At 43.6% G+C, this 13,579-nt stretch overlaps 1 protein-coding gene across 3 annotated transcripts in view; it reads left to right on the top strand.

Moving 5' to 3' along the window:
- The first annotated feature begins 3,478 nt into the window (after positions 1-3,478).
- Positions 3,479-13,579, top strand: part of PHF19 (PHD finger protein 19) — a 37,110-nt gene continuing 27,009 nt past the window's right edge. For all 3 annotated transcript variants that reach the window (XR_013834847.1, XM_079962099.1, XM_079962098.1), the window contains exon 1: positions 3,479-3,738. The gene's annotated coding sequence lies outside the window, so the exon portion shown is untranslated. The remainder of the gene's footprint in view (positions 3,739-13,579) is intronic.

The following is a 13,579-nucleotide window of genomic DNA, read 5'->3' as shown; positions in this document are numbered from 1 at the left end:
AATATTTTTTTTTTACACTAAAGATAAGATTGAGGCAGTGATTTAAAAATTATGGTTATGGGCAGTGCTTTTTTTTCCTTTAAAAAAATGTTTAGGGGTACTCTCATTTCCCTACTCATATAGAAATACTGCTGCTCAATGAGGCCAAACTTAGATTCTCAAAATGTTTAGGGGTACGCATACCCCTGCGTCCCCCCATAAAAAAAGCACTGGTTATGGGCAAGCTGAGTAGAAGGTGGCAGCCTCACTAACATCCCAACACTGGAGACATTTATGGAGGCTAACGATGAAGAATTTATACCAGAAGTAAAACATTACATCACTGAGCACCTGTGTGATTTAACGACTAGCTTCAGAGATTTCTTCCCTGCAGCAAATCCTGAAAATTCATGGATAAGGAATCCTTTTGTTTTTTTAAAAAATAATATTTATTAAAGTTTCAAAAAAGTTACAAAAATCAGAAAAAAACAAAAAAATACAAAAATACAAAATACAATAAAGTAAAAACAATTAAAAACAAACCAACTTTTCCATATCTTGTCTTTCATTTACTTGTTTCCCTGTCCTCCTCACACCTCCCTTTTTTGTATTCTAGTTCAATTGGTTATTTCAGCAAATCCTTTCCATTTTTACTTTTATCTTACTAGTTCATCTTAATATATTATAACTTTACATTCTCACCTGTTAATAATCCATCTTTAAATACTCCTTTATAACATTACTACTAAAACCACATAACTTCATTCCAACATCCTTCTAACATTCCTTAATTTTACCAAATCCTGTAGATAGTCTTTAAATTTCTTCCAATCTTCTTCTACCGACTCTTCTCCCTGGTCTCGGATTCTGCCAGTCATTTCCGCCAGCTCCATGTACTCCATCACCTTCATCTGCCATCTTCCCGGGTGGGTAGCTCTTGTGTCAATAAGGAATCCTTTTGAATCTGGTGTTGTACAACTCACAACACTATCTGTGAACTTGTTGATGTGACTTGTGATGGTTCATTGAAATCATTTTTCAAAGATTGTAGACCAGTGGCGTAATGAGCCCCTCTGGCACCTGGGGTGGCTGCGTGGGCACTGTGCCATGGTGGCGGGTACAGTAGCTTTGGCACACTGTGAACTCAGCCCTGCGCTGTTTTTGTGAGTGGCGCGCAGCACTTTCAAGGGCACCTAGGCTTCTGTGCCACCTTGGGCTCAATCGTGCCGCCCTCAAAGGTAAGTTTAAGAAAATTTAAACTTGTCTGCCCCACTAACTAAACCTTTGCCATTTTTGTGTGGTAATATCATAAATTTTATGGGTTTTTTTTTAGTATACCTAAAATCCTTTGCTTATTAGAGACTACCCCACATTTTCTTCAAAAAAATGCTTTGCACAGGTAAGACCATAGAGTTATCAACAATTTCAAAAGTATGGGGCCCATGGCTTGGCTTTTGAAAAAGGGGTCTTCAGCTAATTGGGAACCACTGCTCTATTAGTCTGGGAACCCATTTATTTTATGTATTAGATATTTTATGCATTAGGCATTTCAACATTCTCTCTCTTTTAAAATTTTTATTTATGCTTTTCAGATTTATACATTTCACTAATTTCACAACCATTTTAACATTTCAAAACTTGACTTCTTTCCCCTCTTTCTGCAGTTCCTTAAATTTATTTTTAATATTAAAAAGTTTGTTGTCTTGATTTCTTATTCTTCTAGGGAGTTTTGCCATTTCTGCATATTCCGTAAGTTTTTGTATCTTTTCTCCCTTTGCTGTGACTTCTTTCCATTTTGGGGCAAGTGAAATTCTTGCCGCTTTAGTAGCATAAATGAATATGTTTCTATACAGTTTAGGTAGTTGTGTCCCTATAATTCCCAAAAGAAAAGCTTCTGATTTTTTTTTACAAAAGTTATTTTAAACATCCTTTTCAATTCATTATATATAATATCTCAGTAAGCTTTAACTTTACTACACGACTACCACATATGATAAAAAAGAACCTTCTTTCTCTTTACATTTCCAACACTTATTTGATTTAGATTTATACATTTTTGCCAACTTACTATATTTTCATAGTTTTCTGTTAGAGCAAAACATGCTGTAAATTTTATATCCATGTTCCACAATTGTTCCCATGCTTCCATGTCTATATTATGACCGATACCTATTGCTCAGTGTATCACTGAGCATTTTCCTTGCTTATCCTTTGTCTCCCATTCCAATAATATTTTATACATTTTAGACAACACTTTTACATTACATTCTAACATGTCTCTCTCCAGTTGTGATATTTGTTCCCCAAACCCTCGTATCCTATCTTTCAGGCATTTCAACATTCTCAAGATGGGGTTACCTTAAAAAAATAAATAAAAGCTTGACAGTAAATTAAGGTAAATGAAATAAAGAAAAAGAAGGGAGAAAGGGACGGAAATATTTAAAAAGCAACAGAAAGCCGAGGAAAACGACAATAACAAAAGGATAATAAAATGGAATTGAGGTTAAAGTACAAATGTAGTATATATGTAAGGAGATGAGCTTCTTATTCCCCTCATTAGTTCATGAGTCACCATGGTTTCAGTAAATACATTCCAAATATCATTATATTTGTCCATACCAATCTTCACCTGAGAGTAATCTGTTCATATGTTGCAAGGGTTGTCACATTGTCTATCCATTGATCAAAGGGGCCATATTTTAATGCCCCCCTTGGATCAATGAAACAATATCAATCTGTTTGCAGATGTAAAGGCATGGAAAATCCATTTATGTTGACTCCTTGTCAAGCCCCTTATATTAGCTACAGACAACCACCAATTTGCACACATCCGAACTGACATGCGACTGTACGTGCGCATCGCCGCTACCTAGAAGTGGCCAGAAGGGGGCGGGGGCGTAATAGGGCGTAGTGGGGGGGGGGAAGTGGGCTTGACACGTGAGTTCAGGAGTTCAGACAGGGCATGCTGAGGGCAGCGGCTAACTTCAGTTCATTATTGGCAGCGTGGAATTTGAAGGTACATCAGAGCACAGAGACTCATCACGCTTTTATTATCGCATTTCTACCCCACCTCTCCTTCAAGGAGTTGGAGGTGGTCTTCATGGTTCTCCCCCCCCCCAATATAATCTTCACAACAACCCTGTGAGGTAGGTTAAACTGACAGGCAAGTAAACAGCCCTGGCTGAGTATGGATCCCGAACATTGGTCTTAGTGCTATATCGTGTTATGTATACAAAGACAAAACTTTCTCCAATCTTTGCGCAGTGATTTTTTTTCTTTTCTTTTTGGAGGGGTGGGCAGTGCGGGGGGGGGAAGACAACGTATCCCCTCCCCCCCCTTCGCTCAGTCGAAGCAAGGGCTCTGCTACCGGCGGGATGGAGCCCAGGGGAGGAGCCGGGGGCGGTCTGGTGGGCGGGGAATAGGGAAGCAGCCTGCGCTAATTGCATAAGCAAAACGTAAATAATTCGCGGGAAAAAGGAGAGAGGAAAAAAAAGAAGATGGCGCCTCACATCCTCAGCATCTTCAGTCTGCAACAGCTGCCTGAGGAGAGACAGACACCTTTCTGAACCTGGTGGGAAGTGCCACGGGGTGCAGCGGGGGGCCGGCTCTGTGAGCCCCGCTGCGGGACTCTCAGTGAGTTCGGAAGGCATTTTAGTGCTTTTCCTGCGCGCACTGCGCCCCGTACTTTTGGCACTTTCTTCTTTCCAATGGAGCAGGAGTGGAACTGAAAAAAGAAAAAATTATTGATACAGAAAACCGGTAAGATTTTGTATTTGGCGGCGCCGCGAGGGCGCGTTGCAGAGAAGGGGGTGTCCGGCAGGTCTCCAAGCGAGCGGGTTTGCAGAGAAACTTTGGCGGCGGCGTGCCTTAGGAGAGTTGCAGAGTTTTCTATCTATTTATTTCCTAAACTTTTTTTGTGTGTGTGTGTGTGGGGGGGTGGATTACAGGATTTTGCAAAACCTAAGGCACGCAGCTTGCATGTTCATTAAAAAAAAAAGATGAACCGGGACAAGATCGTTACGTTTGTGGATATTTAGGCTGTGGATCCTCGCTTAGGGAGCAAGTCACTTATTGAACTCGGCGAGAGATGCTTTGCTTCCGAGTAAAACGTGTATTCGGGGTCGCAACCACGTTGCGCTTGCAAGCCCACGCACTCCGTCCCTTGCAAAGCTCGCTTAAGGTGTCCCTTTTGCTCGCTTAAGTTGAACGTGGTGCGGGCTACTGCCGAATTAAGGGGCAGAAGATCGAGCCGCCTGAGGGTACCGGGTTAGTGGGGGCGGAGAGGAAGAAAGCTGCCTGTTTTGCTATCAAAAATGAAAGTGTAACCGCTTCTGTATTCCTTTGGGAACTAAAAGTCTCGTGTTGTGGGCTGTAACCGGCTGAATTCTACTCGAGAGCAGACCCACTAGAATGAATGGGCCGGTGTGAGTCAATGCCCACCAGTTTCAATGGGCCTACTCCGAGTAGGGCTGCAGCAACCCTGATAAAAACTGGGATTCCGCAAGGGGGGGTTGTGCACGCGCCTGACTGTGCAGATACTTCATTGACAGTTGCTTGCAAACTTGGGTAAATATGATGAATAAGAAATAGGGGACGCTTAGTTGTGGAGATACCCTGTGCGCGCGACACTTTTTTTATTAACCGCATCCTTTGACTTCTTTCGGTTTGAATAGACAGACGGTGTGTTGTTAACACCCCCCCCCCAAAAAAAAATGTATTTTCTTTAAAAAAAAATTTTTTTTACACGGGTCTTTTTTTGAATCAGCCAATCAGAGCGCGGTGAGTAGCCGGCTCTTAGTCAACTACACGCGGCTCTTAGTCAACTACACACTCTCTCCCTTTGGTTACAGTGAGAGCCCCCCGCCCCCCTAGATAGTGATGCCCCCTGGATTATTCTGAGCAGAGAGAGGACACAGTCTTGATAGTTCGTCGAAGAGGAGGGAGGAAATTGGCATGGGGCTTGTAGAATAGGTTTGTCGAATAGTATTAGAGCTCAGTGGAACCTCCATCTTCAGGAACAGTCTACCAGGGACAGGGAATCTCTTTCACTCGAAGGCTGTACTGTATTTCCCCCATGGACAATCTTCTAGGGACTACATGCCTCTGGTGGGCAGGGCCAGAGCCAAAAGCGTATGGTGCTACAGGTGTGACTCTTATAATATATATATATATATTGTTGACATGTGTCTGCTTTGGGAGGCAGTGGTGGAATGCATCTTCAGGGGTGCAGGCAAACCTTTGGGGAGTTTGGTTGTGCTGCTGCAGATACGCCTGTGATTCCTCTCTCTGCATTCTTCCAAATGGTCAGTAGGTGCATTCCAGCCAGGGGTTTTCACCCACACGCAGAAGCCTCTCATCCAAGTGGCATTATGACTGATCAAGGGTACATTTCAGCCATGTAGAATTTTTCATGGAGACTGCAAACGAGGGACAGTGAGCAGGTGTAACCTGGGGAAAGGGGTGCATCATGCTCAGGCTGCTCCAAGCACCTGATATCCTATGCACCTTCGTGGAGTTTAGGACTATCCTTGGCTTCTAGCCATGAAGGCTATGCTCTACCTGCACGGCTGAAGGAAGGCAGCAATGCTACTGAATTCCAGTTACTGGGAAATGCAGGAGGGCAGAGCGTTCTTGTGTTCAAATCCTGCTCGCTGGTCTCCTGCAGGCATCTGGCTGGCCACTGTGAAAACGGGATGCTGAACTAGGCTAGATTTGTCTGATCCAGCACGGCTGCCCTTGCATTATTATTATGCTCAGGTAAAGCATGCAGGCTAAAATGAAAATGCTACCGCTGATGTGTGTGAAATCCACCTGTATTGCTTAAAAATTCTGACCACCATGCCAAATTTTCGCATTCGAATTGTGGCAACTAAATTAGAGATGAAAAAGAAAGGAAGGAAAGGAAATGCCTGGGCTGTCCTATCACCAGTGGCGTAGCGTGGGTTGTCAGCACCCGGGGCAAGGCAAGTAATTTGCGCCCCCTAACCCGTGGATTTTAGCAGGGGGCAGAGAGCTGCGAGTGCGAGCGCGCCCCCCACCCAGATGTTGCGCCCGGTGCGGCCGGCCCCCCCTGCACCCCCCACGCTACGCCACTGCCTATCACCCCCCCACCCTCACCTGCACCCCATTTGGTGGAACAGGTTGTTTTAGACTTGCTCTTCTTAGGACAGGGTTGTTGTGGTTTTTTTTTAAAAAAATTATTGAACATTTTTTCCCCAACATAACATAAACCCCCCACCCCCCAATACAGAAATACAATAAGCATAACATACAACAATACAAACAAATAAAAGACTTCCTTTATCCTGTATCTGGCCTCCTTATTTACTTCTTATAAGCTGTTTCCTTTATGAATACTGTAATTATTAAGATTTTTCTAATTATAACTTAAATATCCACGAAGTTTCCTGCAGATCTTAATCGGAACAAGTCCAGGTATGTATTTTAGGGCACTGTTTTGTGAAGTGTTCTCTGCATTTCCCCCATGCTTTTTGAAACTCTTGTCTAGTGTGATTCTTAGGGTAGGGTTTGTGTGCCCCTTTAGGTGGTATTATGCATTCCTTCACTCACCACAGTCCAGTGGCGGCACCTGGTGGGGCAGAAGGCAGAGAGAGCAGTCATAGGTGGTGCCAGAGTCAATGAGAGGCAGCGCCAACTAATTCTGGTCTACTCCCCTGCCATTCTCTTCCCTGCTGACTTATACAAGGGGAACCCTGAGACTAAGGAGGCAGAGAAGCTGGCGGTCTGGGCCACTACCGGAACTGGTTGCAAGTAAGAAGGCAGGCAGGTGGGGGCTTTCTGAGGTTGGTGGGGATGTGCCCTACTTGCCCTGATGGACTCACCTGCACTGCAGTCCAGACCTGATGGGTTTAGAGACCTTTGTGCTCCTTCTGCTAAGAAGGGCTCTGGACATCTGCCGCAAAGTCCTAGAAAGATGGAACCACAGCTTGACACCCTGAAGTGCTGGGATATTTGACAGCCTTTCCAAGACACAGAAGGCAGAGTTAAGTGATTTTGGTTCCTGCTGCTGCTGCTGGACATTGAGGCAAGTAGTAGCAGATTGCTGTGTTACAGGTGTGTGTGGTGTTGGTGTTTTGTAACTTCCTTTGGGTGTTTATTTATTCATTTATTCCTGTGTGGCATTTCTACCTCATCCTGTAGACAAAAGAAAAAAAAAGGAATTTTTTTCAGAGGAAAGGTGGCCTTATTGTTGGCATCTGCCTGTCTCAAGAGACAAAGTGTACATTAGCAGCCTGGAAGTGACCTCGGAGTGGAAGCCTGGGCAGTGTGGATGGAGGTTCTGGGCTGCCCAAGTGACAAGACCTCCCTCTCGGCTTCACTGATGTGGTCCAAATTAAACAATGTTCCCAAAAAATTGTTAACAATTTTTATATGGCAAGAAAAAACGCCAAGGATTAAGTATAAAATACTAAGAGATGAGAGGAATAGAGGGGGTTTCTCATTTGCTGATTTGAGACTGTACTTTGAGGCTGTATGCTTAGTGTGCGTGAAGGAGTGGGCGGAATTAAAGGATGCAGGAACTTTTGACTTGGATTTGACCTAAGGTTTGGGTGGCATAGCTATTTGTATTATAATAAGGCCAAAGTGCACAAGGGTTTTTAAAATTATGTGATCAGGAGGAGTGTGTACAATGTTTGGGCAAAATATAGAGAAATGTTAAGAAAGGAAGACCCCATGTTGGATTTCTCCAATGGAGGCGGTTGTGGTAAAAAAAATGAACATGGAAGAAAACCGGGGAATGTATAAAGACCTTGAATTTAAAGATAACTCTGTAAGACTTTAAAAAGAGACAGAAGAAGAAGAAATGATTAGACAGATTGATTCCAGTATTTCCAAATAAATAAGATATTTAGAAGAGGCAAAGAAAAATGATTTGTAGAAGGTGGATTGGAATTTGAGAAAATAATATTGGGAAATAACAAAAAATTAAAGTATACAGAACTCTACTTGAATGGGAACCTAAAGATGAATAAGTGAAAGAGGCGATGATACACTGGGCATCAGTTATTGGATATAACCTTGAACTTTTGGCATGGGAAAAATTATGGAATGGGCCAGTAAAATTTTTGCCTGCTATGCAATTCAAGAGAACATCTTCAAAATGGTATATAGATGGTATCTGATGCCAAGTAAACGTGCCAGAATGCACAAGAGAGGATCTAATGCATATTGGAAATGTTTAGAAAAAGGAGGCTCTCTATATCATATGTGGTGGCAATGTAAGTTTGGGGGTTGGGAAATGATATATGAGGAACTCACCTTAAATTCACCTTCCCAAAAAGACCAGAAGCCTTATTGCTGGCAATAATGGGGGAAGATATACCTAAGAAAACAAGGAACCTATTTTTATATGCAACTGTGGCTGCAAGGAAAACTTATGCAAAAAAAAAAAAAAAAGGAAATAAATTATTGTTCCAACAAAGGATCAATGGTTGCAGAAGTTAATAGATTTTGTTTAGTTAGCAAGTTCGACAACCAAAATAAGAAATTGTGATGAAAAGAAAAAGAGGCAAGTGGGAGCTTTTCGAAGAATACTTTAGAGTGGTATCAAGGTTAACTTGCAAGTAGGATAAGCCTATGAGCAGCAGTAGACAAGACAAAGAAAAGAAAAGAGAAATAATAAAGGGGGGGGGGGGAGAGAAAATGTAAAGAGTTGTAGCAAACTAAAAATTTGAAATAGAGTGTCGATGGAAGTTAAGTTGGGAAGTCTATATAAGACTAAGGCAAAGCTTGTATGGATGTAATGTGTCAAATGGGAAATGAATAAATAATAATAATGATGATGATGATGATGATGATGATGATGATAATAATATAAAAAAAACTGATGTGGGCCAAAGCAGAACAAAATGTTTGGCACCAGGTTGGCTGCAGGAGTTGCAGGAAGGAGGCATACAAGACGCCATCTGACTGCCTTGGGGACTCCACTCCAGATTTGTATATGGTTTACTCCTTAGCCTTTTTGTAGAATAATAAGTTCCAGTAGCAGAAGGCATGGTTGAGAACCTGCCCCTCACCTGACTTTGGGAACCTGCTTCTCTTTTTTTTCTTTTTCTTTTTCAAATAATTTTTATCGAATGATTTTATGTTACAAAAAACAAAACAGCCATACTACCACTAAATATAATTAAGAAATAAAAATTACATACATCAATATTTAGTTTGTTATTTGTTATTTACTGTCTTATTTCCTGCCAAACATTGCATACAAAAATACACATATGTGCAGACACCCACACTTGCACACAAAATGATAATAATGATAATCTTTGGGAACCTGCCCCTCACCTGCCCCTATGGTCAGTTGTGTTGCTGCTGCTTACTGGGAGAGGGAGGGGCGGTGAGGTCAGAGTGGTGCAAATGCGTTGGCAGGAGTACCCGATTGGCTCTTCTGGTGCATCTGCACTGTGCCAATCTCACCACTTCCTCCCTGCTTCCTCCTGGTAAAGGTAAAGGTACCCCTGCCCGTACGGGCCAGTCGTGTCCGACTCTAGGGTTGTACGCTCATCTCACTTAAGAGGCCGGGACCCACCAATGTCCGAAGACACTTCCGGGTCACGTGGCCAGTGTGACGAAGCTGCTCTGGCGAGCCAGCACCAGCGCAGCACACGGAAACACTGTTTACCTTCCTGCTATAAAGCGGTCCCTATTTATCTACTTGCACTTAGGGGTGCTTTCGAACTGCTAGGTGGGCAGGAGCTGGGACCGAAAGACGGGAGCTCACCCCGCCGCGGGGATTCAAACCGCCGACCATACAATCGGCAAGTCCTAGGCACTGAGGTTTTACCCACAGCACCACCTGTGTCCCACCACCCGCGTCTTCCTCCTGGTAGGCAGCATCAAAGCAACTGCTTGGAGGTCAGGTGAGCAGTGGTGCCCCTCCGTGTCATGGGCTACTGATTATTATTATTGCTCTCAAGAATCTTTATTTATTTATCTAGTGTCGTCAATGTGCAGAGCCCTTTGGCAAAAGCTCTGGTTGACAGGTCCCTGTCCTGAGGAGCTTGCAGTGTAAAATGTGACCAAGGGTGTGTGGAGGAGTTGACAGAGAGAGAAGAGGGAAATGGAAGCAGCATAAACTATGTAGAGGAACAAGCATCTCTTCTAGTTATGATGGATTGCAGCCAACTAAGCTTTACCCAGAGTAAACCCAAAGAACTTAATGAACTTAAGTAATATCATGTTCACACCATGCATTTCTTAGAATCATAGAATTGCAGAGTTAGAAAGGGACCGTGAGGGTCCTCTAGTCTAACCCTGTGTAAGGCAGGAATCTCAGATAAAACATCCATGACAGGTGGCCATCCAACCTCTGCTTAGAAAAAATCTGGGAGAAGAAAGGGAAGCTCCCAGGTGAGAGGCTGGCGGTCTATCCCTTTCTTTGTGAGAAAAGGGTTAAGAACTACCCTTGAGAGTTTTCTTTTTCTTCCTCTGTTTTTGTTTATTAGATTAGTTTATTGTATTGTATTATGAAAAAGCTTTAATAAAATAGTTCTTCCTGATGTTTAGTTGGACTCTCCTGTCTTGTAACTTGAATCCATTGGTACTGGTCCTACCTTCCAGAGCAGGAGAAAAGAGGCTTTTGCCATCTTCCATGAGAAATTTGAATGTGGCTATCATATATCATTTCCTATTTAAAGTGCTGTGATACCACTGCAAAACAGCATAGCTTCCCCATAAGAATTATGAGGGCTGTAGTTTGTTAAGGGCGCTGGGAGCTGGAAACAGGACCCCCCCCCATTCCCCTCATAGAGATACAATTCTCAGGGGGCTTTAACAATCAGTTCTTCTTCTGTACAGAGAAGTCCATGAAGCGGGGGTCTGAGAGCAGCTTTAAGTACCCTTAACAAACTATAGGACCCAGAATTATTTGTGGGGGTGGGGAGCCATGACTGTTTAAAGTGGTAGCATATCATTTTAAGGGATGCAGGTGGCGCTGTGGGTTAAACCACAGAGCCTAGGACTTGCCGATCAGAAGGTCAGCGGTTCGAATCCCTGCGACAGGGTGAGCTCCCGTTGCTCGGTCCCTGCTCCTGCCAACCTAGCAGTTCGAAAGCACGTCAAAGTGCAAGTAGATAAATAGGTACTGCTCTGGCGGGAAGGTAAACAGCATTTCCGTGTGCTGCTCTGGTTTGCCAGAAGCGGCTTAGTCATGCTGGCCACATGACCCAGAAGCTGTACACCGGCTCCCTCGGCCAATAAAGCGAGATGAGCGTCGCAACCCCAGAGTCGGCCACGACTGGACCTAATGGTCAGGGGTCCCTTTACCTTTATATCATTTTAAATGTATGGTGTGAATGTGGCCATAGTCTTGGCTATTAATTTCAGTGGTTCTACTCTGAGTAGGCCTAGCACTGGTTTACATCCCAGGGCACTATGGCTTTATTTATATATTTCATAGATTTACACATCACCTTTTAAGATAAGCACCCCTTGTGGGGCTCAAGCTGACAATAGGATCAATAATGAAATCAAGAGCTGTTAAGACATGTGGCAATATTGTGCCAGAGGCTTCCTGGTAAAGATGGGTGGTGATTATGCGTTTGTCTAAGGAGATTTGGAGTCCCTTCAGGCTTGTGCGTTGTGTAATTGTGAGGCTGGAGAAGCAAATCCAATGAACTCCAGACCTTTTTCTTGGAAAACCAGAGGCGGTTTCTCATAGTTTGGAACTGAACACAGAATGAGCTTCCTTGGAACCTGACCTGCCTCAATCTCCAGCATTGATTTAACAAGCAACAGACTGCGCCTGCCGTATCCTGCTGCTAATTGGCGCTGGCTTCCTCAGCTGGCAAAATAAAGTTAAGGAACAGCTGTCCAAAGAAACTTCCTTAGGAAGTAGCCTTACACCCAATCAGACAATTAGTTCCTGAAACAATCATATGCCCTCCTGTTATCTTACTCCCCCTTCCCCCCTTCCTCTGATGTCTTCCTTAATTGTAAGCTCCCCAGGGGCAGAAACCAGTGTTAGAAATTGGGATAGGAAAGAAACCAAGGAGCCATGTGGACCCTGGGACCTACCGTATTTTTTGCCCCATAAGACGCACCTGACCATAAGATGCACCTACTTTTTAGAGGAGGAATGCAAGGAAAAAAATATTCTTTAAATGGAGTGCTGAGCAGAGCCTGTATGCATTCCATGCTCTGCTGAGCGCTCCCTTTCACTAGCCGCGTGGAGCATGTGTGTGGCGCTTGCAGGTTTTTCCCTGAGGAGGGAAAAGGGCAGCCCGTCACTGATGGGTTGCCCTTCTTCCTCCTCAGGGAAAAGCCCCCAAGAGCCGCACACACACTCTGCATGGCTCTTTAAAGGGAGCACGGCTTTTGTGGGCTTTTCCAGGAGGTGGGGAAAGGGACAGAGCTGCGCGCTCTGTCCTTTCCCCCACCTCCTGAAAAAACCCCCAAGAGCTCCACAGCCTCTTCAGGGCAGCGGGATGAAGGCTCCCCGTGCCCTGAAGAGGTTGCGCCCGGCTAAGCCAGAAGCTAGAACAGCGAGAGGGAGCGCTGCACAGTGACCCCTCTCGCTGTTCTGGCTTCTGGGATAGCTGCACAGCCTGCATTCGCTCCATAAGACACACACGCATTTCCCCTTACTTTTTAGGAGGGAAAAAGTGCGTCTTATAGAGCGAAAGATACGGTAGTTTGTGGGTTCAAAAACAAAATGTCTAGGCAAATTTTTTTTTGCTGCTGCTGCTGTGCCACCATACCAGGTGGTTTGCCTGGCAGTACGGCAGCAAAAAAATAAATATTTTTTTATTTGCTGTCAGGTGAATCAGTTGGTCTGCAGAGTAGCGTGGCACCAAACGTCACCCATTTTTTGCTGCTGCGGTGCCCAGCAGACCAGCTGACTGCTGCCAGGCAGGGGGAGATGCTAGGCACCAAGGGTGGCCCCCAGACATCTCCATCCAGCTGCAAAATGCCGGTTGCCAGTTGCAAAATTGACTGGTGCCCGGCTAATTTTGGAACGCTGTCAGAAACCTCTTCAGCCTGTTCTTTGTAAAGCACAATGTACTTAGATAGTGCTATAACTTATGTAGGTTATATTCCAGTTTAGATTATGAGGAGTAGAGCAATTAAAAATAGACATGAGAAATTTAGGTCCACTAATTTCAGTGGGTCTAATCTGAGCAGGATTTAATTAATATTTAATATTAATAATTTAGTATATAAATTAATAAGAATAAGCTCATTTAATTTTTTTGAAACCAGTTTATGTCCTGCCTTTCCAAACAAAGATTCTTTCAAGACAATAATGTGCAAATGCCCAACCACAGTAATGAATTGAAGATCAACTAAATAATATCCATTAAAACTATTAATAATGATTCAGTGATAATCCATTGTATCCAGTGTTAGTCCTACTCACTTTGAAATGAAATGAAGGACATGACTCATTTAGGTCCATTAATTTTGCTAAGTCTACTCTGAGTAGAATTTAATTGGATACAACCCATTCTTTTGTCTCTGAGAAACCTGCCCAAGGTGACTAAATAAATCTATACAACAAAGCAGAATAGAATACAATGTTGTGAGCATTCATCTGTTTCAAGGGACAATGGAGTGCACCTCCAAGGGTGAAGTCAAA

This window comes from Podarcis cretensis, assembly GCF_951804945.1.
Source record: "Podarcis cretensis genome assembly, chromosome: Z".
Taxonomy (NCBI): domain Eukaryota; kingdom Metazoa; phylum Chordata; class Lepidosauria; order Squamata; family Lacertidae; genus Podarcis; species Podarcis cretensis.
This window is presented reverse-complemented; position numbering and strand designations above follow the sequence as displayed.